Source organism: Phocoena phocoena, chromosome 2 (assembly GCF_963924675.1).
Source record: "Phocoena phocoena chromosome 2, mPhoPho1.1, whole genome shotgun sequence".
In the NCBI taxonomy this organism is placed as follows: Eukaryota; Metazoa; Chordata; class Mammalia; order Artiodactyla; family Phocoenidae; genus Phocoena; species Phocoena phocoena.
Window position 1 is genome coordinate 120,444,843 of NC_089220.1, and position 26,294 is coordinate 120,471,136.

A 26,294-nucleotide genomic window follows, 5' to 3' on the forward strand; every position below is an offset into this window, starting at 1 on the left:
CACACTGGACAAAGGTTTGAAGGATCCTCCGGTTTGCTCCCTAAAAAGGAAAATGCACAGTGAATTCTGATGAATGTCCAAAGGGTCCAGACTGCCCTCTCCTGCTCCAGGCTGTTCTGTATCCCAGAACATCCCACAAACTCAGGAAGACTGTGCTGGTGTGACTCGCTCTGGAGCTCTCAGAGGGTCTCCTCTGTTTCCACGGTGACCTCTCTCTGATCTCAACACAAGCACCTGTCCACCAGCCTCTGTGGTCCTCACATCAACCCCGCGAATGGAATGAGGCTCCCCCTCATTCCAGACGTGGGAACGGAGGCTCAGGGCAGTGAGACACCTCCCCGAGGTCCCCAGTGTTGGGGCAGGTCTCTTCCCAACCCTGCTGAAAAGGAATGAACGCCCAGTTGGTTAGGGCTCCGTCCTGAGGCGAGAGGAGCCTGGAGAGAAGCTGTAGAGAGCCGACAGGTACCCCTGGACCTGCTGTCACCTGCAGGGACGCAGTGGCTGGGAGATGACCTGACCCAGCCAGGGACTCACAGCAGGAGGCAGCACCATGGAAACAGAACACAGTGTGTCTGACTCCAAAGCACAGCCTTTCCCACACCCATGCCCCCAGGGGGCCCAGGGATGGCAGTGTCCCACCCCCCACTGGCCTGGGCACTCAGGGGCTCCTCTGCAGGCACTTGGGTGCCTACAACCTCCCCTGTGGACTCTCTGGAAAGCAGAACATGTTGGGGATGCAGGACCCCATGGGAGTGGCTGGGCAGAGCAAGTGAAAGGCCAGCAGGTGGTCAGAGCAGGGGCCTGACCTGGACCCGCTCCACTCAGTGCCCTGAATGTGGGGGTCCATCCAGCAGACACTCATGGGCTAACCTGGGCCAAGTGCCTGGAAACACACTGGGGAGGATATGGCACAGCCCCAGGGAATGGGCACGCAGCCTCAGGCCTGCTGGGTCCCTCCGAAAAGTCCCACAGCCTGACCATGGCTGAGCCCTGCCTGCATACAGCCCATGAGTCTAGCTCTAGCCTCCTGGGCTAGCAGCAAACGTCTGGGGGCCATTCTCCTCTGTGAACCACTGGGAACCACCTAACAGCTTCATGCAAATTCTACATGTCTCCAAATGACTTAGGCTCTTTCTACATTTCCTCCAGGTTTTTATTCTTACTTCTGAAAAGTAACCACAATAACAACAACAGAAACCTCAAAACAGTTTCTTACATTTGTATAGTCTTAATTTACAAAGTACAGCCTCATAGCTAGATGAAGAAACCCCACCTGGGCTTGTGAAGGGCTCTGCCTCCCTGGAGAATGTGCCTGGGCGGTAGAGGCCCCCACCCCACCTGTCCACCATGGAGGAAGCGTGGCTGTGCTCCGCCGATGTGATGCCTCACGTGCAGACTCCCCTCCAGCCTGGTAGCCGCCCAAAGATCATGCAGCGCCCCAGTTTTCCTTATGTCACTCATGCTCAGCCTGGGCCAGCACCCGGGACCCTCGGGGAAGGTCTGCTGCTGGGGCGACCAAACACCCATGCAAGAGGTGCTTTCTCATGCCTTTGCCCACTGGTCCACAAATACCACCAGGAATTCGAGGCAAAATGTCACTGCCCATCTCTTGGGCAACACAACGAACTGATGGGAAGAACATGAGGAACCTGGTCTTCCGTGCTGCAGGCTTGGCAGCTCTGTGAATTTAGACAGGTTGTTCCATCACGCTGGGGAGTAGATGGCCAACACACCCTCCTGCTCGGAAAATGTCTCTGCTTCTCTCTTCCTCCCTGTCAGGAAGAGTGTGACAGGAAGAATGCACACTTTGGGGTTGGGGAAGAGGGGTCTGGGTCTCCAGACTGCTCCAAACACACCCTCAAACACTAGACTCTCCCTCTCTCTGGTGCCCTGGGCATCGCCTCACCCAGAGGGTAAATACTGATTGCAAGCCTGTTCTCAGTAATGCCCACCCTCAGCTCCCTCTAGGGACCCACACCTGGTCTCATCCAGAGCTGGGGGGGGGAGGGGAAGGACCACAGACCTTCCACGCTCATAAAGGGCTGTTTTGCTGAGGCAGCAGTGTTGAATCATGAACCCCTACTTTTATCATCACGGGTACAGTGGTTCGGTTCCTTCTTGGGCAACTTTTGCAGCAGAGATAACACCGAGAGAGGACATTGACAGAGAAGGTTAATTAATTTCTTAAAAGAAAAAAAATTTCCTAGCAGTACTTTATCCAGAAAGCATCGTTTTCCCACTCAATACCTGTCCATCACGGCGTCATGGTTCTGCTCTGTTAGGCGAAGTCTGGTAGATCTTATCCTCTTGCCAAACTGAAATAACAGGAAGGCAGGTGGGAAGGGATCTTGCTCAGGGGTGAGGTTGGAGGGGTCCAGCAGCCCCCTGAGGACTCTCCAGAGCAAGAGGACGAGCCCAGGAGAGAGGTGTGTCAGGCAGAAGGAGGGCAGTGCTGGTCAGGGGGTCAGAGTGGGCCGCACAGTCATCAGGGTGCGGAGGGAGGCCTAGAGGAAGCATTAGCCCCAGGGGTCCCACGTCCCGGCTGAGCGTCGATGATGCAGACTGCTTCTTTCTTCAAGGCCCCTCCACAACCCCAGACAGGGAAAGGGGAGGTGGGGGAGGAGGGTTTTTAAAAATCCGGAATAGGGGCTTCCCTGGTGGCGCAGCGGTTGAGGGTCCGCCTGCCGATGCAGGGGACACGGGTTCGTGCCCCGGTCCGGGAGGATCCCACATGCCGCGGAGCGGCTGGACCCGTGAGCCGTGGCCGCTGGGCCTGTGCGTCCGGAGCCTGTGCTCCGTGGCGGGAGAAGCCGCAGCGGTGAGAGGCCCGCGTACCACACACACACACACACACAAAATCCGGAGTACAGTCATTTGCCTCATCCAGTAGATGTAGCTAATATTGCCTAAGACTGCATACAGTGTCTGCGACACATATACGGAGAAGGTGAAACTACCCCTCCCCAGAGAACGGACACTCTGTGGTGTGTCACATCACGGTGAATCGGTAAATAATCCAGGCTTTTTTTATTTTGCACGGTGCCAAACTGGGGGCTCAAGTTTGAAAATATGTCAGATCTGACATGAGCCACATTCTCAACTATAACACTTTTGAACTCATGGGAGCTAAACAATTCTAGAAAGAATAATTAAATTTCTAATTTTAATTCCCACAGGACTAGTAACTGCATTTCACAAACACGCGTGGAGAGCCTGTTCTGAACACGGGGCCACAGCACAGCCTTCTCCTCGCAGCCTCATGGTCAGAAGGAGGGATGCTGACCACACAATCCATTTCTAATTATAAATCCTTCTTAAAATGCTCTGTATTCTCCTCAGCTTGAGAAATGGATAAACATATTTTTAAGAGACGCCTGATTTTCCCTAGCTGCTCTCCCCCAGCAATAAATGGGGCTTTCTTTCCCCTGATTAGTCAGCACTTGGAGAGAAGGAGGGAATTACTGGGCACAGAATCATGGACTTGAATGAGACATCAGAGGTCAGGCAGCTATCTGTCTCCACCTCATCTGTGAAACAGAGGACTAGAAAGGTGCCAAAGATGGGGACCTGGGCCAGAGGCTGGGAGTCTCCCCCAGCAGGCCCAGCCCAGCCTTCAGCCCACAGGGGCCACACACAGATGCTCCTCCATGGCCACGGCCACGTTTCCTGCCTGGACCTCCGGTCACCCCATGGACTAGTACAGACAGACCTCATTTCATTGCACTTTGCTTCACTGCGCTTCGCAGATGCTGCATTTTTTACAACCTGAAGGTTTGTGGCAACCCTGCATTGTCAGACGATGGTTAGCATTTTTTAGCCACAAAGTATTTTTAAATTAAGGTATATGTATTTTTTAGACAAAATGCTATTGCACACTTAATAGACTACAGGATGGTGTAAACATAACTTTTATATGTACTGGGGAACCAAAAAAATTCATGTGACTCGCTTTATTGTGGTGTCTGCAACCTCCACAGTAGCTCCTAATTTAAATGCAGCAACACAGCATCTTCTAACAAACCCCTAACATGAAGCAGTGGAATTTCTTGCCTGTATCACCCCTCCCGAGCCCCAGAAGCCTTACACGATAATGTGATAATGCATTTCTGAACACGGTGCCATCCAGACTGTTCATGGGGTAAGTGAACTTGGGTGGAAGAAACCTTAGGAAACGCTGTCAGCCTCAGCCAGTTAGGGCAGATGACCCTGGGGAGATGGAGGCTGACCGCACACGGCAGTCCTGACAACCGGAGTCCGCCAGCCACTTCGAACTAGGGGGCCCTTAGGGCCCAGTTCACAGCACCTCAGACCAGACAGACTGTACAAACAGAATAATCAAGAGACATGGATACGAAGTGCAACCCATCCCTGCAAGTCCAGGCCACAGGCTTCCAAGAGATCCAGTGCGACCTTTCAATTTGCCTACCAGAAACTGCGTAGCCACGGTACCATATGAAACAGTCAGCCACAGAGCTTTCACATGACCTAATAGTGATGGGGCTTGCAAAAGAGCCACTTCCTCCCGTGGGGCCTGCGACGTCCCTCAGGAGGCACAGAGACTTCTCTGCCCTGCACCACATTTAACACCGATGACAAGGGATGCCCCTTGGTCTCACCTGCTCCAAGAACAGCAGCAGGCCCTGCCAGGGGGCTCGTTCAGGGTAGGGAGAGTGGTGCGGACACCAGGCCGGCCAACACCTCCCCCAAGGGTAAATGCCAAGACTGCCCATGCTGGCGGGGCCTCAAGCCACAGTCACTGACCTTCACTGACATGGGACTGGCAAGACCCCACCTCTGGAATCCTTTTCTCTTTCCTCTCCTTCACTCCCCTAGTTTTCCATGTAAAAGACTAATCTTTCATCAACTCCAAGAGTAAGAAAGTGTGTTCTGTAAGGATCCATCCAATGAGCCCTGGGGGGCCTGCTATTCACATGCCCAGCAGTACCCAAGAGGTAGGAGATGCAGCCCAATTCTCAGGGGGTCTGGCGTCTACTCTGACTTGGAGGAACTTCCTTTAGCCTGTTTTAACAGAACTGGCTGACAATTCCAGATAAACAACAAGAATCACTAGGCCAAAGAAGGCCCTCCATCCTTCTTACCTCCTTCTTCCTCAACAAAAAAAGTTAAAGCAAGTTCACTGAAGCTAGGACTTGAATCAAATGCAAACTGTAAATCCATCAACTGAGAAAACTAAGGGAGAGAAACGGGCTCGTGGTAAGTGAGGTGGGCACACTCTGCCTCCAGTTCCTTTTATTGGAACGACTGATCTCTTTAGAATTGAAGGACTCACTGCACACTCTCTCACCTGCTCCTCCCCCCAAACCTACGCGAAGCCAGAGCAGAGATTCTCCTCTTGGGAGGCCACCTGGGACTGCGCCCAGGGTCACACAGCTGTTCACCCCGTCCAAGTTGGCTGGCAACTTGTCCATTTTTTTTTTTTTTTTCTGTTCAGGGATGATTCTTTCAAGAGACAGCATGATATTATTTAAAAGACTGGTAAAACATACTCCAATGAATACATTTTAAAAAGAAAAAGTGTGCCACTAGTGATTATCATACTAAGTGAAGTAAGTCAGAAAGAGAAAGACAAATACCATATGATTACCCCTTATACATGGAATCTAAGATATGACACAAATGAACCTATCTATGAAACAGAAATGGAATCACGTACATAGAGAACAGGCTGGTGGTTGCCAAGGGGGAGGGTTGGGGGAGGGATGGAGTGGAAGGTTGGGTTAGCAGATGCAAACTATTATATATAGAATGGATAAACAACAAGGTTCTACTGTATAGCACAGGGAACTATATTCAATATCCTATGATAAACCATAATGGAAAAGAATATTAAAAAAGAATGTGTATATATATACATATATATATAATTGAATCACTTTGCTGTACAGCAGTAATTAACACAACATTATAAATCAATTATACTTCAATAAAAAAAATTAAAAGTGAACGATACATACCTTGGATGTTCAACAATTTTTTTTAAAGGCAGGAAAAACTACACATGCAAATGTGTTGCCCCATATTTCAATAATACACATATTCTCCAAGCTTCAAATAATCATTACAGGAACTGTGGGGAAATGGAACGGAACGTGGTCTTTGGACACCCAATATGAATAGGTACTGACTCAGTCTTGGGATGTGGGGTGGCCTTCGGGGCAGGAGGCACATCACATCCCAGGACACAGTCCATCATGTGGTCTCTTCCACAGTCCAGACATGCCAGGCCGGCTCCAAGCTTCCTATAATATCCAGGGGAGGGGACTTCCTTGGTGGTCCAGTGGGTAAAACACTGTGCTCCCAATGCAGGGGGCCCGGGTTCGATCCCCGGTCGGGGATCCTGCAGGCATGCCGCAACTGAGTCCATATGCCACCACTAAGAAGACTGCGTGCCACTACTAAAAAAGAGCCTGCATGCCACAACAAAGATCCTGCGTGCCGCAACTAAGACCCAGCATACAATAAATAAATAAATAAATATTTTAAAAAATATCCAGGGGAGCCCCATGTCATAGACAATTTTAAAATGGAACCACAGAGATAATCTGGGTAAATCACGGGTGTGTCAGCCCCAGTGGCAGCAAAGCTGGAGTCTTCACAGCGGTAGCAAGGCTCAAGGTGGCAGGGGCAGCACCAGGACATCCACTCCTAAACTCACCTCAGTAACTGAGAAACTGAATCTCACAGAGGGATGGGTTGGTGGTCTGTTCACACCCAACCCTAGCATCATGTGAAACTCTGCTGATCTAATAAAACAATTGAATGAAACACTGAGCAGAAAAGAAAATGAATTTCAGCGTTCTCCTTTTAAATTTCCTTAAAGTTAATACTGCATCTTATGCATGCATATTCACTCAGATATCAAATATCCATCACACTTATAAGAAAACTATGGAAGAATAAACTAAGCTCAAACAGAAAATAGTTCCTTGCAAGGAGAAACTCAAGATCCTTCCAACCCAGAAAATGAGTTTACTTTAGACTTATCTACTTAAAGCAAGAGAGATGTACTTAGAACTTGCATTAGCATGAATGTACATTTGACTTCTCAGAATGTGAGATGGTGGATAGCAGAAATCTAATAGCAAGCACTAGGGGTTTGTGGGATCCTGCAATTTTACTAGATAAGGCCTTGGAGACATGGGAGGTTAACTTTCTCCTTTTCTCACGAGTGGCCTAGAGCATGACGGTGCCATGCCTCGTCCAGGGTGGCTGGCTGTGGCCGATGCAGGAGGAAATGCAGGGTCTACTCCCTCTTAATCCCAGTCTTTACCAGAGCCCTCCCTCCCACCATGAGATACTGTGTGTAAACCAGCCAGCTAAACACACCTCGACAACATGGGCAGGTAATACAGCAGCATCAGCCTGTGTCTCATTTTCAGAATTTGAAAGACTTGTTTTCAACCCATATACCCATTCTGTTACTATGAATGGTAAGGAACTCCATCCCCAAAGAGTAGAGAAGGCAGTTCCTTCCTGGCCTGCTCTGTCACACCTGTCACATCTGTGTTAATGTCATCTTTTTCTTGGTCTGACACACAGACTGCTTGGGGGATGCAGCAGTCTGCCAAGGGCAAATGAAACTCTGCTTCCAAGTTTCAAGGGTAAAATATTTTCAAATTAGATATACCATAAAAAGGAACCAGCATGTTTTGTTTCCTTTCAAATGCCTATGGATCTCAGGATTCCCTCTGAGTAGGATATTCTGTGCTCCTCCTCAGGAATGGACAGCTTCCAAAAGGATCAGGTACCACCTGTCTTTTAATTGAGTGGCACTTCCCCTGTAGCCATTTAAAGTGCTCCAAGAGAGGCACAAAGCTGGAAAACAATTTCCATTTGCCCCTTTGAAATCAATAGTCTGATTTACATGCATTTTCAACAGAACAAGAAATACAAAGAAATATCCAGTCATAGCATTTGGACAGTTGTCTAGTAGAAGACTTATTCCCTTCAAGGTGTGATCTCTCCCTTCAGCATCTGGGCTCCACAAGGAACCTGGGGAGGACACCATAACTAGACCCCTTGATGGTCATCCAAGTCCTGGGACACACACACCTCCCCCTCACCTTGGCAAGACAACCCTCCCCGCATGAGCTCGCCTCTCTAGACTCACTAGGAACTTTCTGATGAATAACATGGCACACACTTAAAATCAGATTAAGCACATTTAAGTGAAAAGCACAGTTGCCTCTTTTCTCTCGTTTTCATTTTCTTCAGGTAAAGACACAAAGAGGGATTAAACATTTGCATTTCTCCATCAGAGAAACCCTGAGGCCAATAACCCTTGCAAGGCAGGCAAATAAATCCCCTGGGAGGTGCCACTGACAGAGTCCTGGGGTTTAAGTCAGTAGCTGTCAAACCCCAAAGAAAGCATTATTGGGGGATGGTGGGCATTTCCACTGGCTATCCTGGCCGGCACTATCACGCCCTCACCAGGACCAAGATGTAGGCAGGAGTTCCATGAGGCCAAGTCGCTCCTCCCCAAGCCAACACTCCCTTCTGTGGTCTGAGAAGGCATTGAATCTTCCGACTAGGACCAACCATCACTCTCCAAAGATGTGGAGCCATTAAAGCAATCTCTCTGCCCCACGGAGGGAGACCCATTCTGGAAGCCATAACCTCTGGCTATTCAAAGCATGTGCTTCCTTCAGTGGCCATTCCTTGGGCGATGGGCACATGGAGACGCGGGGCACACACGCACAAACCCCCAGTTTAGGGATCCTCCATCCTTTCCCAAGGTGGCTCAGGTAGAGGACCGCCAAGATGCATTTAGCACGCCCCCTGCTGGCCCCTCGGGAGCTGACTCAGCCTTTATTCTCTGGGCCTAAAACAGGAATTAAATGACCTTAACACCCAAAGGGAACAAAAAGAAAAGCCAAGGCAATTACGGCTTTCCAGAATCAGAAAATGTGATGTTCTAACCATAAAAAGGGGATGAAGAGGCTTTAAAGTAAGGGTTTTTGAAATGTTTTAGGAAATCAGTGATTACTATCTCAAGATTTAGTGAGAACACTTGAATTTGCATTTTCACGAGTACTACAGTGAGTTAAATCAGAAACAATATAATGAATATTTTCATAGGTCTACAAGTGAAAAGGATATGTGGCCACAGTTCATAGCTCAGAGCCTTAATAACCAATTTTCGTAGGATTGACGCTACTTCAATTACAGAAAAAATCTCGGCAATGACTTAAGAGGTCAAGTAGCAACTGTTATGCAGCAGGGGCAAAGTCGTGGAAAAGACGAAAAGATGCACATTTGGAGACAATTCCGCTACAGGGCTTCCTGTCTCATGCAGCCTTGCCACTGTGAGTAAATCTGGCACCTTCAGGAGGTGACAGGCCATGCACACATGGCTGCTTCAGAGGGACATGCCCCTCCCCTTCTCCACAAGGGGAGAACAGACAGTTCAGCTTTTTGGTGACTTTTGCACTGTCCTCCACCAGGGCTGAGGGCCTCCACACAGGACTCAGGCTGAGACCCACACAAGGCAAGACTCCATAATGCAATGGTTTCCATCTACTGCCAGCCTGAATGCCAAGGCCTAAGGTGAAGCTCTGCTTCCCCGTTTTCTTCCCACCAATCCAGGGTTTTTGAAAGCTTATCTTCCTGACCAGACTCAAACTTTTTCATGGCCTGTGGTATTTAATTCCTTACAGACCCAATATGACCACACTAATAATTTAAGGCATGCTTCTTTGAACCAATGAGGAAGAGTCATTAATTATTAAATACACGAATGTCAATATTTTTGTCCCTTACTGAATATCCTTTTAACATGATAGGCTTAAGTAGATATACAGACTGTCTTGGGAACTTGCTTACTTCTGTTCTCATTACAGTCAGTACTAATGGAATACTCACACACACAATAAGGCTGACACGCTGCTCGAATTTAGGAGGAGAAATTTCCCCAGAACTTTGTGTGCCATACAGGTAGGTCCCAGCCTCTGCACTCTCAACCCTCTTCAGATGTTAAGCTGGCCTTCAACCTGGTGGGCCGCACAGCTGCTACGGTAAGGAAAGGAAAGGCCGGCAGGGCCCCAGAGAAGCTGTCACCCCTTTCTCCAGAGCAAGCTGCTCCCAGGCCCATCCTAGTTGGGGGGAGGGGGACAGGGAGAGGAGGTGATGGAGAGGAAGAAGACCCGCAGATTTTCCTGAAGCAATCAAGGCCCTTCAAGATCTAGGCCACACTGTCTACCTTTTCCTGAACACATCATCTGTCACCTGGAATACAATGTCTTTTAAAATTTTTCATCTCACGGCTCACTTTCAATCATAAAGATAAAGCCAGTCAATAACCACTTAAGTGTCATGCATGACTTTCCCCTGGATCCTTGTGATGTGAAGTGATTCCCAGATCCGTGGGGATCTAACAAGTTTCCCTCTAGGCACTCTCGAATCTATTCATTCTCAAGTCAAGAAATAAAAATAAAAACCGTTTTCACCTGTGTAAGTCTGGCGAGTTCACAGAGCAGAGGGAAATCTATTTTGTGGCAGAGTCTCAAAAGGCTGCAAGAGCCGCACGGGAGGAGGGTGCACTTGGGTGGTTGTGTCCAATGAAGGAAAGTTTTTGTTAATGATGACATCACTGACATCTCCCGAATTTAAAGGAGCACTTCGAGCACAGCAGATGCGATCTCCCCCCCTCCAGTGAGAAGATACCAGGGAAGGGCTCCGGGTTCACAGCCAAATTGCATTACCGGTTCGCCCGCTGTCCAGACAGACCCAGTGGAACGAGCGAGCAGCGTACCGGGCCGCGGTGGCCCACGCAGCCGGGGCAACCGGCCGGCGGCCTCACGCGCTGCTGCCGGGCCGTGCCCGGGCGTCCGCTGGCGCCCCGGGACTCCAGCGCGCCCACACGGACAGAGGGGCCGGTGTCCCCGCGCCCGTCATCACGTTCCAGTGCATATGGCTCAGGGGCCCGGAGGAGACACCGTCAGCGACCCAGCGAGAGCGCCGCGCCCTGCCCAGAGACCCGCGCCGGGCCGGAGCCGGTGGCCGCGGCGCCCGCGGGGTCCAGAGCCGAGCCCGCAATGCAGACGCGCCGGCGAGCCCCGCGCCGAGCCCACGACCCCCGCGCCCTCGCGGCCCGGTACAGGGGCTGCCCGGCCTCTGCGCTCACCTGCTCCGCCGCAAAGCCGCGGAGGCATCCGCCGCCGCGCTGGGACTGACCGCGCACCTACCGGGACCGCGGCCCCGGCCCCACCGCCACCGGCAGCACCGCGGCCAGCGCCGTCTCACCTGCCGCGCCGTGCCGCTCCGCTCGGCCAGCCCGCAGCGCCTCAGTCACCGCTACCCGACTTCCATTTTCTCTCGCTTTAAGGAAAATCGGATCAGCTGTTTCTCGCGCTCCGGCTCCACGGCCCCCTCCCCAGCTGCCGCTCGCGGTCCGGGGGCCTCTCCACCCCCGCCTCCTCCCGCGCTCCGCTCCGCCCCTCGCGCCCCTCCGCTCCGCCCGCGGCCGCCCGCGCCCCCTGACGTCACCGGCCGCAGCCGCGCCCCGCCCCCTCCCCTCGTGGACGTGCGCGCACCCCGCCCCCGCCCTGCCGGCCGGCTCTGAGCGCGCGTGCTCGCGGCAACCACTCGAGCAGAGACCCGGACTCCGGGGAGAGTGCTGGGCACCCCTCGCCCGCGTCCCCTCGCCCGCGCTAGCTCTTCCAGGTGCCCCTGCTTAACCTTTCTTTGCCCGTCTGCCTGCCTCGCACTGTCTGCGCCCACCTTCATTTCTTGCTTTCTGCTCACGCTTTCTTCCTCAGCCTCCCAAACTTTCTCCCACCCATCCTGTCTCGGCTCCATTGCCGAGACCTGCTTCGGGGCCAGTGCATCACATCTCATCTGAAGCTGCTCCCTTTGCCTCTTAAACCGGTTCTCTGACCTTTCCCCATTTCTTGCCTTCCTCTTAAAAGTATTTTCACACCACAACTTCGGACGGCTCCTCTCTTTGATGCCAAGGCCGGCCCACTGCCTTCTGCCCACTCTCACATCACCCTCTCGGTGTAACCACGCCCCCCCTTCCAAATAATGTTATATTACAAGTTACTAATGCCATCCTCATGCATTTCTTGACAATCGTTTCACTCTTAGTTTAGGACTTCTTACTTGGTTTTTAACATTATGCACACATATCTGTAAATTACTAAATATATATCATTTTTAGTAATTTATTTGACTTCTTAAATTAATATACAGTAAAATTGACTTATTTTTTTGGATATACAGCCCTGTGAGTTTTCAAACACCAGTTTGGATGCGTGTAACCACTAGCACAATTAGGATACATCATCCCAAGAACTCTCCCTTTTTGCCCTTCTATAGCCACACCCTCCCCAAACCCTAATATGTTCTGACATATGGCAACCACTGATATATTCTCCATTGCTGTAGTTTTGTCTTTTCGAGAATGTTATACACATAGAATTATGCAATATGCAGCATTTTGAAACTGACTTTATTCATTCACCATTATGCCTTTGAGATTCACCCATGTTTATTGATGGTTCTTTTTATTATTGGATGCTATCCCATTATTTGTACCGCGTTTTGTTTATTCATCCATTGAAGGTTTCTTGTTAGGGCAGTTGTGAATAGGTATTCTACAAACAGTTGCATGCAGAGCTTTGTATGGACAAGTTTTCACATCAGGTGAGTAAATACCTTGGAGTACCAATGCTAGGTCTTTTGGTAAACTTGTTTATCGTTATAGGAACCCTAAAAACAGTTTTCCAGAGTGTTTACACATTTTCATAGCCACCAGCAATGTATGAGAGTCCCACTTTCCTGAATCCTTGTCAGCACTTGGTATTTGCTCTATATTAGGCGTTCTCATAGGTGTGGAGAGATTTAATTGTTGCTTTAATTTTCAGTTCCCTAATGGAAAATAATGTGGGGCATTGTTTCACTTGCTTATTTGCTACCTGTTTATCTTCTTTGGTGACATGTTTGTTCACATCTTTTGCCCATTTTTTTTTTTTTTTGGCCGTACGCGGGCCTCTCACTGTTGTGGTCTCTCCCGTTGCGGAGCACAGGCTCCGGACGCGCAGGCTCAGCGGCCATGGCTCATCGGCCCAGCCGCTCCGCGGCATGTGGGATCTTCCCGGACCGGGGCACGAAACCGTGTCCCCTGCATCGGCAGACGGACTCTCAACCACTGCGCCACCAGGGAAGCCCTTTTGCCCATTTTTAAACTGATTCTTTTCTTATTGTTGAGTTTTAAGAGTTCTTTGTATATTTTGGACAGAAGTACTTTATATATGTTTTGCAAATATTTACTGTCAGTGTGAGGCTTGTCTTTTCATTCTCATGTCAGTGTCTTTTGCAGAGAAGAATTTTTTAACTTTAATGAAGTCTAACTTGGCATTTGTTTTTCTTTTAGAGATCATACATTTGGTATTATATCTAAATGCATCACCAAACTGTAGGTCACATAGATTTAAGTCTATGTTTTCTTCTTGAAGTTTTATAGTTTTACATTTTATATTTAGGTCCATGATCCATCTTTATTTAATGTTGGTGTACAGTCTGTGTGTGTCAATTTTTTTTTTTGGATGTGAATGTTCAGTTGTTCCAGTATCATTTGTTGAAAAAAAATCATTTTCCTGTTGAATTGCCTTTGCTCCTTTGTCAAAGATCAGTTGACTATATTTGTGTTGGTCTGTTGTATTGCACTGATCCATGTATCCTTTCTTTGACCAATAATGTCACACTGTGTTGATTACTATAGCTTTGTAGTAAGTCTTGAAGTTCAGTAGTGTCATTCTTCTGACTTTTTTTTTAGTATCATGTTTGCTATTCTGATTCTTCTGCCTTTTCATATAAACTTTAGAATCAATTTGTAGGTAGCTACAAAATAGCTTGTTTGGATTTTGATTGGGATTCCACTGAATCTGTAGATCAAGTTTGGAAAAATTGACATGTTAACAATATTGAGTCATCCAGTCCATGAATATGAAATAACTATTTATTTAGATCTTCTTTGAATTTTTCAGCAATGTTTTATAGTTTTCTATATAAAAGTCCCATACATATTTTGTTAGAGTTACTTTTAAGTATTTTATTTTATGGAGCTATTGTAAATGATATTGTTTTTTAATTTCTAATTTCAGTAGTTCATTGCTGGAATATAGGAAAGCAGTTGGCTTTTGTATATTAACCTTATATCTTGCAACCTTGCTGTACTTGCTTCAGGAATATTTTTGAGCATTCTTTGGAATTTTCTGCTAGAATATTGTCACTCACTAATAGAGACAGTTTTATTTCTTCCCTTCCTATCTGTATACGTTTTCTTATCTTACTGAACTAGCTAGGACTTCCAGTATTATGTGGACTAGGAGTGATAAAAGAGGACATGCTTACCTTGTTCCTGATTTTAGGAGGAAGCATCCATTTTCTCACCATTAAGTATGATGTTAGCTGTAGGATTTGCTGCATATTCTTTTCTAAAAAAATTAATTAATTGATTGATTGATTGATTTTTGGCTGCATTGGGTCTTCGTTGCTGCACCCAGGCTTTCTCTAGTTGCGGCAAGCAGGGGCTACTCATCGTTGTGTTGCATGGGCTTCTCATTGCAGTGGCTTCTCTTGTTGCAGAACACAGGCTCTAGGAACTCGGGCTTCAGTAGTTGTGGCGTGTGGGCTCTCGAGCACAGGCTCAGTAGTTATGGCACACGGGCTTAGTTGCTCTGTGGCATGTGGGATCTTCCCAGACCAGGGCTTGAACCTATGTCCCTTGCATGGGCAGGTGGATTCTTAACCACTGCGCCACCAGGGAAGCCCCACATTCTTTATTAAATTGAGAAAGTTTCTCTCTATTCCTAGTTTACTGACGGTTTTTTAAAATGAATGGGTGAGAATTTTGTCAGATGCTTTTTCTGCATCTAATGATAGGGTTGTGTGATTTTTTATCTTCAGCCTGTTGATGTGATGGATTACTTGTCTGACTTTAGAATGTTGAGCATTCTTGCATACCTGGGATAAATCCCACTTGGTCATGGTTTATATTTGCTTTTATACATGGTTGGATTCAGTCTTCTTGTTTTGATATTGGGGTAATACTGGCTTCATAGAACAAGTTTATTTTTATTGATATAGGCCTATTTACCTATTTGTTACCTGTTTGATACCTGTTTGTTCTTGCATACATTTTGATAGTTGTGTCTTTCAAAGAATTGATCCATTTCTTCTAAATATTCAAATTTGTAAGTATAGGGTTGTTTATTGTAATTCTTTATTTTTTTTCATGTTCATGAAATCGAGAGGAATTAACCTTCCTTCATTTCTGATATTGATAAACTGTGTCCAATATCTTTCTTTCTTAGTTAGCTTGGTACAGTTTTATAAATTTTAATGATCTTTTCAAAGAATCAGCTTTAAGTTTTGTTAATTTTCTCTATTGTTTTTCTGTTTTTAATTTCATTTATTTCTTCTCTCATTTTTATTATTTCTTTTATTTTCCTGCTTGCTTTAGGCTTAAATTGTTCTTCTCTCTCTAGTATACTAAGGTATACTAGAGCTTGTTGATTTTTTCTTTCTTCTTTTCCATTTAATGCCATAAATTTTGCTCTAAGCACTGCTTTTCACTGCATACAACAAATTTTGATAAGCTGTGTTTCCATTTTTGTTTCATTCAATATATTTTAATTACACTTGAGAGTTCCTCTTTGACCCAAATATTTTTAGAAATATATCGTTTAGTTTCCAAATAATTGGAGATTTTCAGCTACCTTTCTGTTTTTGATTTCTAGGTTAATTCATTTGTGGTCTAAGAACATACTGTGTATGATTTCTACTTTTCTGTAATTTGTTAATGTATGTTTTATGGCCCAGAATGTGGTCTTTGTGGATGAATATTCCATGCGAGCTTGGGGAGAATGCATATTATGCTGTCTTGGATAGAGTATTTGTAAATGTCTGTTAGATAAAGGTGATTGGTTGTGCTGTTCAGGCCAACTGCGTCCTTATTGATTTGCTGCCTATTTGAGCTATCAATTTTGGAAAGAGGACCTGTTTTTTTTTGGTTTTTTAAAATAAATTTATTTATTTTATTTATTTATTTTTGGCTGTGTGGGGTCCCCGTTGCTGCACGCGGGCCCTCTCCAGCCACAGTGAGCAGGGGCTACCCCCCGCTGCGGTGCGCGGGCCTCTTATTGCAGTGGCCCCTCCTGCCGCGGAGCACGGGCTCTAGGCGCACGGACTTTAGCAGTTGTGGCACGTGGGCTCAGCAGTTGTGGCCCGTGGGCTCCAGAGAGTAGGCCCAGCAGCTGAGGCACATGGGCTCAGCCACTCCGCGGCATGTGGGATCCTCCCAGACCAGAGCCCGAACCCCTGTTCCCTGCATTGGCAGGCAGACTCCCAACCACTGAGCCACCAGGGAAGCCTGGAAAGAGGACCTTTGAAGTCTCTAATTATAATAGTAGATGGGTCCATTTCTTTTTTCAGGTTTAACAGTTTTTGCCTCACATATTTTGATGCTCTGTTGTTAGGTGCAAACACATATAGGATTATTTTATCTTCCTGGAGAACTGGCCTTTTTGTGATTATGTAGTTTCCTCCTCCTTTATTCCTAATAATGTCCCTTGTCCTCAAGTCTGTTCTGTCTGAAATTAATTTAGCTACTCCAGTTTTCTTTTGATTAGGGCTAGCATGGTATATCTTTCTTCACACTTTTACTTTATTTTAAATATTTATTTATTTGGCTGCGTAGGGTCTTAGTTGCGGCAGGCGGGCTTCTTAGTTGCAGCTCACCAGCTCCTTAGTTGTGGCATGCAAACCCTTAGTTGTGGCATGCATGTAGGATCTAGTTCCCCAACCAGGGATCGAACCCGGGTTGCCTGCATTGGGAGTGCAGAGTCCTATCCAATGCTTCATCAAGGAAGTCCCACCTTTACTTTTAACCAAACAGACTTTGGTTTAATGTGGCCTTCTTGTAGACACAATGTAGTTGGGTCTTGTTTTGTTACCATTTTGGCAACATCTGTCTTCTAATTGATGTGCTTAAACCATTCATATTTACATGATTATTGATACATTTGGATTAATATCAACCATGTTTGTAACGATTTTCTACTGGTTGCCTGTGGCTTATTTTTCTGCCCTCTCCAGTTTTAATTGAGCATTTTATATGATTCCACTTTATCTGTTCTCTTAGAGTATCAATTATACCTCTTTTAAGAATTTTTAGTTGTCGTTCTAGAATTTACAACATACCCTTTCACTAATTTATGTACACCTTCCAATAACAGTATTCTCTTCACATGTAGTACTGACATCTTATAACAATGTGTTTCCAATCCCCACTCTCATTCCTTGTGATGTTGCTGTCATTCACTCACTTATCCATATGTGTAATTTCCTAATACTTTGTTACTAGTATTGCTTTAAATGGTTATCTTTTAGATCAATCAAGAATAAGACAAATTAAAGATTTTATTATACTTTCATTAATTCCTTCAACAATACTCTTCCGTTCTTTTTGTAGATCCATGTTTCTGACCTATGTAATCTTCCTTCAGTCTGAAAAAAATCTTTTAACCTTTCCTGAAGGATAGGTCTGATGGTGAATTGCCTCAGCTTTTGTTTACCTGAGAAAGTCTTTCATTTCTTCTTCCCTTTTTTATTGAAGTATAGTTGACTTACAATATTATATTAGGTTCAGGTGTAAAACATAGAGATTCAATATTTTTATAGGTTACATAACATACAAAGTTATTACAAAATGTTGACTATATTCTCTGTTCTGTACATTACATCTTTGTAACTTATTTGTTTTATAACTGGTAGTTTGTACCTCTTAATCCCCTTCATTTATTTTGCCCCCTCCCCACTCATCTCTTTTCTGGTAGCTACTAGTTGTTCTCTGTATCTGTGAGTCTGTTTCTGGTTATATTTGCTCATTTATTTTGTTTTTTAGATTCCATATATGAGTAAAAACATACAGTATTTGTCTTTCTCTGTCTGACTTATTTCACTAAGTATAATACATTCTAGGTCCATACATGTTGTTGTAAGTGGCAAGATTCCTTTCTTTTTTATGGCACAGTAATATTCCATTGTGTGTGTGTGTGTGTGTGTGTGTGTGTGTGTATCACATCTTCTTTATCCATTCACCTGTTGATGGGCACTTAGGTTCCTTCCATATCTTGGTTATTATAAATAATGCTGCTATGAACATTGAGATGCATGTATCTTTTTGAATTAGTGTTTTTGTTTTCTTCAGATAAACACCCAGGAGTGGGATTGCTGGATAGTATTGTAGCTCTATTCTTAATTTTTTAAGGAGCCTCCATATTGTTCTCCACAGTGGCTGCACCAATTTACATTCTCACCAACAGTGTACTGGGATTCCCTTTTCTCCACATCCTTGTCAACACTTGTTATTTCTTGTCTTTTCAATGATAGCCATTCTGAGGTGTGAGAGCCATTCTGAAGTGTGAGGTGATCTCCTTTACTCTTGAATGATAATTTTTCTGGGTACAGAATTCTAGATTGGTTGTTTTTGTCTTTCAATCCAAAAAGCATTTCACTCCACTCTCTTCTTGCCTGCATGATTTATGAGAAGTCTGCTGTAATTCTTATCCTTTATCCTTTTTCCTCTAAGGGTAACCATTACCCTTCAACCCCCCTGGTATGGCTTCTTTCAAGATTTTCTCTTTTTTTGTATTTCAAATTTTGACTATGATATGTTTAGGTATAGGCTTTGTGTTGTGTTGTGTTGTTTTATCCTGTTTGTTTTTCTTTGAGCTACTTGGATCTATGGTTTGGTGTCTGTCATTAATTTTGTAAAGTGGTCAGGTGTTATTACTTCAACTATTTATTTTGCCCTTTCCTCTCTTTTTTCTACTGCTGGTATTCCAGTTACACATATGTTATGATTTTACAGTTATCTCACAGTTCTTAGATGTTCTGTACTTATTTTTTCATTTATTTATCTTTTTGCTTTTAGTTTGGGAAGTTTCTGTTGATTTATACTCAAGCTCACTGATTATTTTTCTCAGCCATGTCAAATCTACTGATGAACCCATCAAAGATAGTCTTCATTTCTGTTATAGTGTATTTTTAATTTCTGGCAGGTCCTTTTGTTTTTTTCTTAGAATGTCCATCTCATTGCTTACAGTATCCATGTATTCTTGCAGATTACCTATGTTTATTACAGCCTGTATCAGTCAGGGTTCTTAAAAGAAATATATACAGCTGGGAGAGAGAGAGAGAAATATATCGACAAATTGGCTAATGCAATTGTGGGGGCTGGCAAGTATGAAATCTGTAGTGTAGTAGTGTAGACTGGTAGGCTGGAACACTTGATTAGGAGCTGATGCTGCAGTCTTGAGACATAATTTCTTCTTCCTAAGGGAAACCTCAGTTTTGCTCTTAAGTCTTTTTAATAGATTGGAGGAGGCCCATCCACATTTTCAAGGAAAATGTCCTTGACTTAAAGTCAATTGATTATAAAAGCTGCATCTACAAAATACTTTCACAGCAACACCTATATTAGTGTTTAATTGAATAACTGACTGCTATAGCCTAGCCAAATTGATGTATAAAACTAACCATACAGAGCTCTTAAAATATTAATCATAATTATTTAAAATTATTTGATACTTCCAAAATCTTTGCTATATTTGAGTCTGGTTCTATTGCTTGATTTACCTCTTCAGACTGTATTTTTCTCATCTTTTATCATGCCTTGTAAATTTGTATGTGTGTGTGTAATCTTTTTTTTTAACATCTTTATTGCAGTATAATTGCTTTACAATGGTGTGTTGGTTTCTGCTTTATAACAAAGTGAATCAGCTATACATATACATATATCCCCATATCTCCTCCCTCTTGTGTCTCCCTCCCACCCTCCCTATCCCACCCCTCTAGGTGGTCACAAAGCACTGAGCTGATCTCCCTGTGCTATGCGGCTGCTTCCCACTAGCTATCTATTTTACATTTGGTAGTGTATATATGTCAATGCCAATCTCTCACTTCGTCTCACCTTACCCTTCGCCTTCCCCGTGGTCTCAAATCCATTCTCTACATCTGCGTCTTTATCCCTGTCCAGCCCCTAGGTTCTTCAAAACCATTTGGTTTTTTTAGAGTCCATATATGTGTGTTAGAATACGGTATTTGTTTTTCTCTTTCTGACTTACTTCACTCTGTGTGACAGACTCTAGGTCCATTTACCTCACAACAAAAACTCAGTTTTGTTTCTTTTTATGGCTGAGTAATACTCCATTGTATATATGTGCCACACATTCTTTATCCATTCACCTGTTGATGGACACTTAGGTTGCTTCCATGTCCTAGCTATTGTAAATAGAGCTGCAATGAACATTGTGGTATGTGACTCTTTTTGAATTATTATGCCTTGTAAATTTTTGCTGAAATCTAGACATATTGTATTGGGTAATGGGAACTGGGGTAAACAGCCCTCTAGAGTGAGGACTGATGTTAATGTGGCTAGGATTGGGGCATTGTTTTATGTTTGTTGTAGGTACCAGAGGCTTCAACTTCCTCTATTAGCTTTATTTTGTCTCCTGTCTTAACTTTGGGCCCCCCTAAGTATCCCTCCTCAGAGAGAGTCTGTGTTGTACAGCTCTTTTGTCTGTAATCCACTGTTGGTATCCTGAAATCCTGTCAGTGTGGTGGTAAGGTGTGGGTGAGGGTCAGTGTTCTACAGTCTTCAAATTATATCAATTCTTTTAGTAGACCCACGTCTCTTCCCTGTGACCTTGAGAAGCGTTGCTTCTTGTATAGGTTCCCCTCCCCCCCACCCCTTCCCCTGAGTGAAACAGGCAGGCTAAAGGGGGCTGCATTGAGAGGACTATCATTTTCCATGGTTTGGGATAAGGCTGTGATAAAATATTTCCCCCTTGAAAAGTAGGTCTTTTTTATGGAGAAAGTTCTGTGTATGTTTCACAAAGATTATTCTTTTTCTCCAAAAGTGAATCTTCCTTGGATCTTTACTGTGAGAACCTGGCGAGTTTTCTTGAGGTAATGTCCATTATGTGTGGATGTCCACCTAAGATTCAGCCCCCAGGAGTTCCTCACTTTCTAGCTGGTCCCCACTCATCCTCTAGCAATTTGTCAAAATTACCACCTAAGTGTTCCTACCAGTGTATGGCTCCAGCAGCTTCTCCAGATGAACACATCTCAGGTGTGACTCTCTAGCTTCACCTGTCTTCCTATTTCTAGGTGACAGCTTGTCCTGCAACATGAGTTTTCTGATGAGTCCAATAAAAGTCAGTGCTTTTCCGTTTGTCCAATTCTTCTTGTTGTGAAGACAACAATACTTGCCATCTTTTTGCATGTCAGAGCTCAAACCAGAAGTCTCCCTCTCATTGTGCTTGTAACACGCATTTCCCTAATGGTTAATGATGTTGAGCCACTTTTCATGGGCTTACTTCACATCCATACATTCTTTTGGTGAATTTTCTGTTCAAGTCTTAAACTCATTTTTATGCGATTATTTATTTTCTTACTGTTGAGTTGTGGGGGTTCTTTATAGATTCTGGATGCAAGTCCTTTATCAGATATATGATTTGAAAATATTTTCTCCCATTCTGCACCTTGTCTATTCATTGTATTAAGTTTTTTTTCATAAAGCAAACACTCAATTTTGATGAAGTCCAATTTAGAATTTTAAATTTAATTTTATGGCTCATGCTCTTGGTGACATATCTAAGTACTCTTTTCCTAACTCCACATCACAAATATCTTCTTCTATGTTTTCTTCAAAAAGTGTTAGAGATTTACATTTTACATTTAGAGCTCTAATCCATTTTGAGTTAATTTTTTTGTAACAGGTGTGAGGATTAGGTGCTTTTTTTTTTTGTCACATAGGTACCTAATTTTTTTTTTATCACATCACCATTTGTTGAAAAGTCTATCCTTTCTCCATTGAATTACCTTTGCACCTTTGTCAAACATCAATCGTGTGGGTTTATTTATGGATTTTTACTTTCTGTTACATTGATCTATGTATCTATCCCTTAACCGTGTTTACTGTATTTATGTATTAATTTAAAAAATCAGATAGTGTGAGTCCAACTTTGTCCTTCTTTTTCAAAACATTATTGGCTATACTCATTCTTCTGCCTTTCTATATAACTTTTAGAATCAAGCTTAGCTGTATTTTAAAAAGCTCTTGCCAGGCTTTTGACGGGAATGGAGTTAAATCTGTAGATCAGTTTGGGGAGAATTGATACCTTAAATACATAGTTTCCCAATCAGTGTACAGAATAAGTCTCTCAGTCTCTCAGGTTTTTTGGCTGCAACATGCGGCATGCGGGATCTTAGTTCCCCGACCAGGGATTGAACCCGTGCCCCCTGCAGTGGAAGTGTGGAGTCTTAACCACTGGACCACCAAGGAAGTCATGTCTCTCAATTTATTTATATCTTCTTTGATTGCTTTCACCAGTGTTTTGTAATTTTCAGTATTCAATCCTGCATATGGTTTGGTAGACTTCTTTGTAAGTATTTCATCTTTTAAAGGTATTGTGAATTTTTAGAACTTTCCATTTTCATTGTTTATTGCTAGTATATATAGAAATATGATTGACAGTATAATTAAAAATGAAAAAGGAGAAGTTACAACAGACACCGCAGAAATACAAAGCATCCTAAGAGACTACTACAAGCAACTCTATGCAAATAAAATGGACAACCTGGAAGAAATGGACAAATTCTTGGAAAGGTATAACCTTCCAAGACTGAACCAGGAAGAACTAGAAAATATGAACAGATGAGTCACAAGTAATGAAATTGAAACTGTGATTAAAATTCTTCCAACAAACAAAAGTCCAGGACCAGATGGCTTCACCGGTGAATTCTTTCAAACACTTTGAGAAGAGCTAACACCCATCCTTCTCAAACTCTTCCAAAAAATTGCAGAGGAAGGAACATTCCCAAATTCATTCTACGAGGCCACCATCACCCTCATACCAAAACCAAAGATACTACAAAAAAAGAAAATGACAGACCAATATCACTCACGAACATAGATGCAAAAATCCTCAAGAAAATATTAGCAAACAGAATCCAACAACACATTAAAAGGATCCTACACCATGATCAAGTGGGATTTACCCCAGGGATGCAAGGATTCTTCAGTACACACAAATCAATGTGATACATCATATTAACAATTTGAACAATAAAAACCATATGATCGGGCTTCCCTGGTGGCGCAGTGGTTGAGAGTTCGCCTGCCGATGCAGGGGACACGGCTTTGTGCCCCCATCTGGGAAGATCCCACATGCTGTGGAGTGGCTGGGCCCGTGAGCAATGGCCGCTGAGCCTGCGCGTCCAGAGGCTGTGCTCCGCAATGGGAGAGGCCACAACAGTGAGAGGCCCGCGTACCACAAAAAAACCCCACAAAAAAACAAAAACCAAAAACCATATGATCATCTCAATAGATGTAGAAAAAGATTTTGACATAATTTCAACACCTGTATACAAAAACTCTCAAGAAAGTGGGCATAGAGGGAACCTACCTCAATATAATAAAGCCCATGTATGAAAAACCCACAGCAAACATCATTCTCAATGGTGCAAAACTGAAAGAATTTCAGCTAAGATCAGCAATAAGACGAGGATATCCACTCTCACCACTCTTATTCAACATAATTTTGAAAGTCTTAGCCATGGCAATCAGAGAAGAAAAATTAATAAAAGGAATACATATTGGAAACGAAGAAGTAAAACTGTCATTGTTTTCAGATGACATGATACATAGATATACATAGATAATCCTAAAGATGCCACCAGAAAACTACTAGAGCTAATCAATGAATTTGGTAAAGTTGCAGGATACAAAATTAATGCACAGAAATCTCTTGTGTTCCTATACACTAACAATGAAAGATCAGAAAGAGAAACTAAGGAAACAATCAGATTCACCATTGCCACAAAAAGAATAAAATACCTAGGAATAAACCTACCTACAGAGGGAAAAGACCTGTACTCAGAAAACTATCAGACACTGATGAAAGAAATCAAAGGTGACCCAGACAGATGGAGAGGTATACCATGTTCTTGGATTGGAAGAATCAATATTGTGAAAATGACTACACTACCCAAAGCAATCTACAAATTCAGTGCAATCGCTATCAAATTACCAATGGCAATTTTAACAGAACTGTAACAAAAAAATCTTAAAATTTGTATGGAGACACAAAAGACCCTGCAGAAACAAAGCAGTCTTGAGGGAAAAAATCGGAGCTGGAGGAATCAAACTCCTTGACTTTAGACTTTACTACAAAGCTACAGTAATCAAGACAATATGGTACTAGCACAAAAACAAAAATATAGATCAATGGAACAGGATAGAAAGCCCAGAGATAAACCTATGCACCTATGGTCAACTAATCTATGACAAAGGAGGCAAGGATATACAATGGAGAAAAGACAGTCTCTTCAATAAGTGGTGCTGTGAAAACTGGATAGATACATGTTACAGAATGAAATTAGAACACTCCCTAAAACCATACACAAAAATAAATTCAAAATGGATTAGAGACCTAAATGTAAGACTGGACACTGTAAAATTCTTAGAGGAAAACATAGGTAGAACACTCTTTGACATAAATCACAAGGTCTTTTTTACCCACCTCCTAGAGTAATGGAAATAAAAAGAAAAGTAAACAAATGGGACCTAATTAAACTTAAAAGCTTTTGCACAGCAAAGGAAACTATAAACAAGAAGAAAAGACAACCCTCAGAATGGGAGAAGATATTTGCAAATGGATCAACAAAGGATTAATCTCCAAAATATATAAACAGCCCATGCAGCTCAATATTAAAAAAAACAAACAATGCAATCAAAGAATAAGCAGAAGACCTAAACAGACATTTCTCCAAAGAAGATATGCAGGTGGCTAAGAGGCACAACATCACTAATCATTAGAGAAATGCAAATCAAAACTACAATGAATTATCACCTCACACTGGTCAGAATGGCCATTATCAGAAAATCTACAAACAATAAATGCTGGAGAGGGTGTGGAGAAAAGGAAACCCTCTTGCACTGTTGGTGGGAATGTAAATTGATACGACGATTATGGAGAACAGTATGGAGGTTCCTTAAAAAACTAAAAATAGAATTACCATATGACCCAGCAATCCCACTACTGGGCATATACCCTGAGAAAACCATAACTCAGAAAGAGTCATGCTCCCCAATGTTCTTTGCAGCACTGTTTACAATTGCCAGGTCATGGAAACAACCTAAATGTCCATCGACAGATGAATTGATAAAGAAGATGTGGTACATATATACAATGGAATATTACTCAGCCATAAAAAAGAATGAAACTGGGTCATTTGTAGAGACGTGGATGGACCTAGAGACTGTCATACAGAGTGAAGTATGTCAGAAAGAGAAAAACAAGTACCGCATGCTAATGCATATATGTGGAATCTAGAAAAATGGTACAGATGAATTGGTTTGCAAGGCAGAAATAGAGACACAGATGTAGAGAACAAACGTATGGACACCAAAGGGGGAAAGTGGGGGGGAGGGGTGGTGGTGGTGGGATGAATTGGGAGATTCATTTTAGACTCATCTGTCTAGAATGAAATCACAACAAAAGTTAAAATGAATGATAACAAAAGCACAATATATCCAAATGTGGGGATTGCAGCTAAGGATGTGCTTAGAAGAATTCTTCCCATATGTCACAGAACAACTAAGCCCGTGCACCACAACCACTGAGCCTGTGCTGTAGAACCTGCGAGCCATGACTACTGAGCCCATGTGCCACAACTACAGAAGCCTGCATGCCTGGAGTCCATGCTCTGCAACAAGAGAAGCCACTGCAATGAGAAGGCCATGCACTGCACTGAAGAGGAGCCCCCACTCGCCACAACTAGAGAAAGCCCATACACAGCAACAAAGACCCAACACAGCCATAAATAAATAATTTTATTTTGAATAAATAAATAAAATTTTAGGAAAATGTCAAATTGTTTTCCAAAGGGGTTACATCATTTTATATTCCCACAGTATGACATGAGTGTTCCAATATATTCATATTCTCATAACACTTGGTAAGGTCAGTGTTTTGTTTTGTCTTTAATTTTAATTTTAGTGATTCTAGTGGTCATGGAGTGGTATCTCATTGTGGGGTTTTTTTGTGGTCCGTGGGCCTCTCACCACTGTGGCCTCTCCCGTTGTGGAGCACAGGCTCCGGATGTGCAGGCTCAGTGGCCATGGCCCACAGGCCCAGCTACTCCACGGTATGTGGAATCCTCCCAGACCGGGGCACGAACCCGTGTCCCCTGCATCAGCAGGC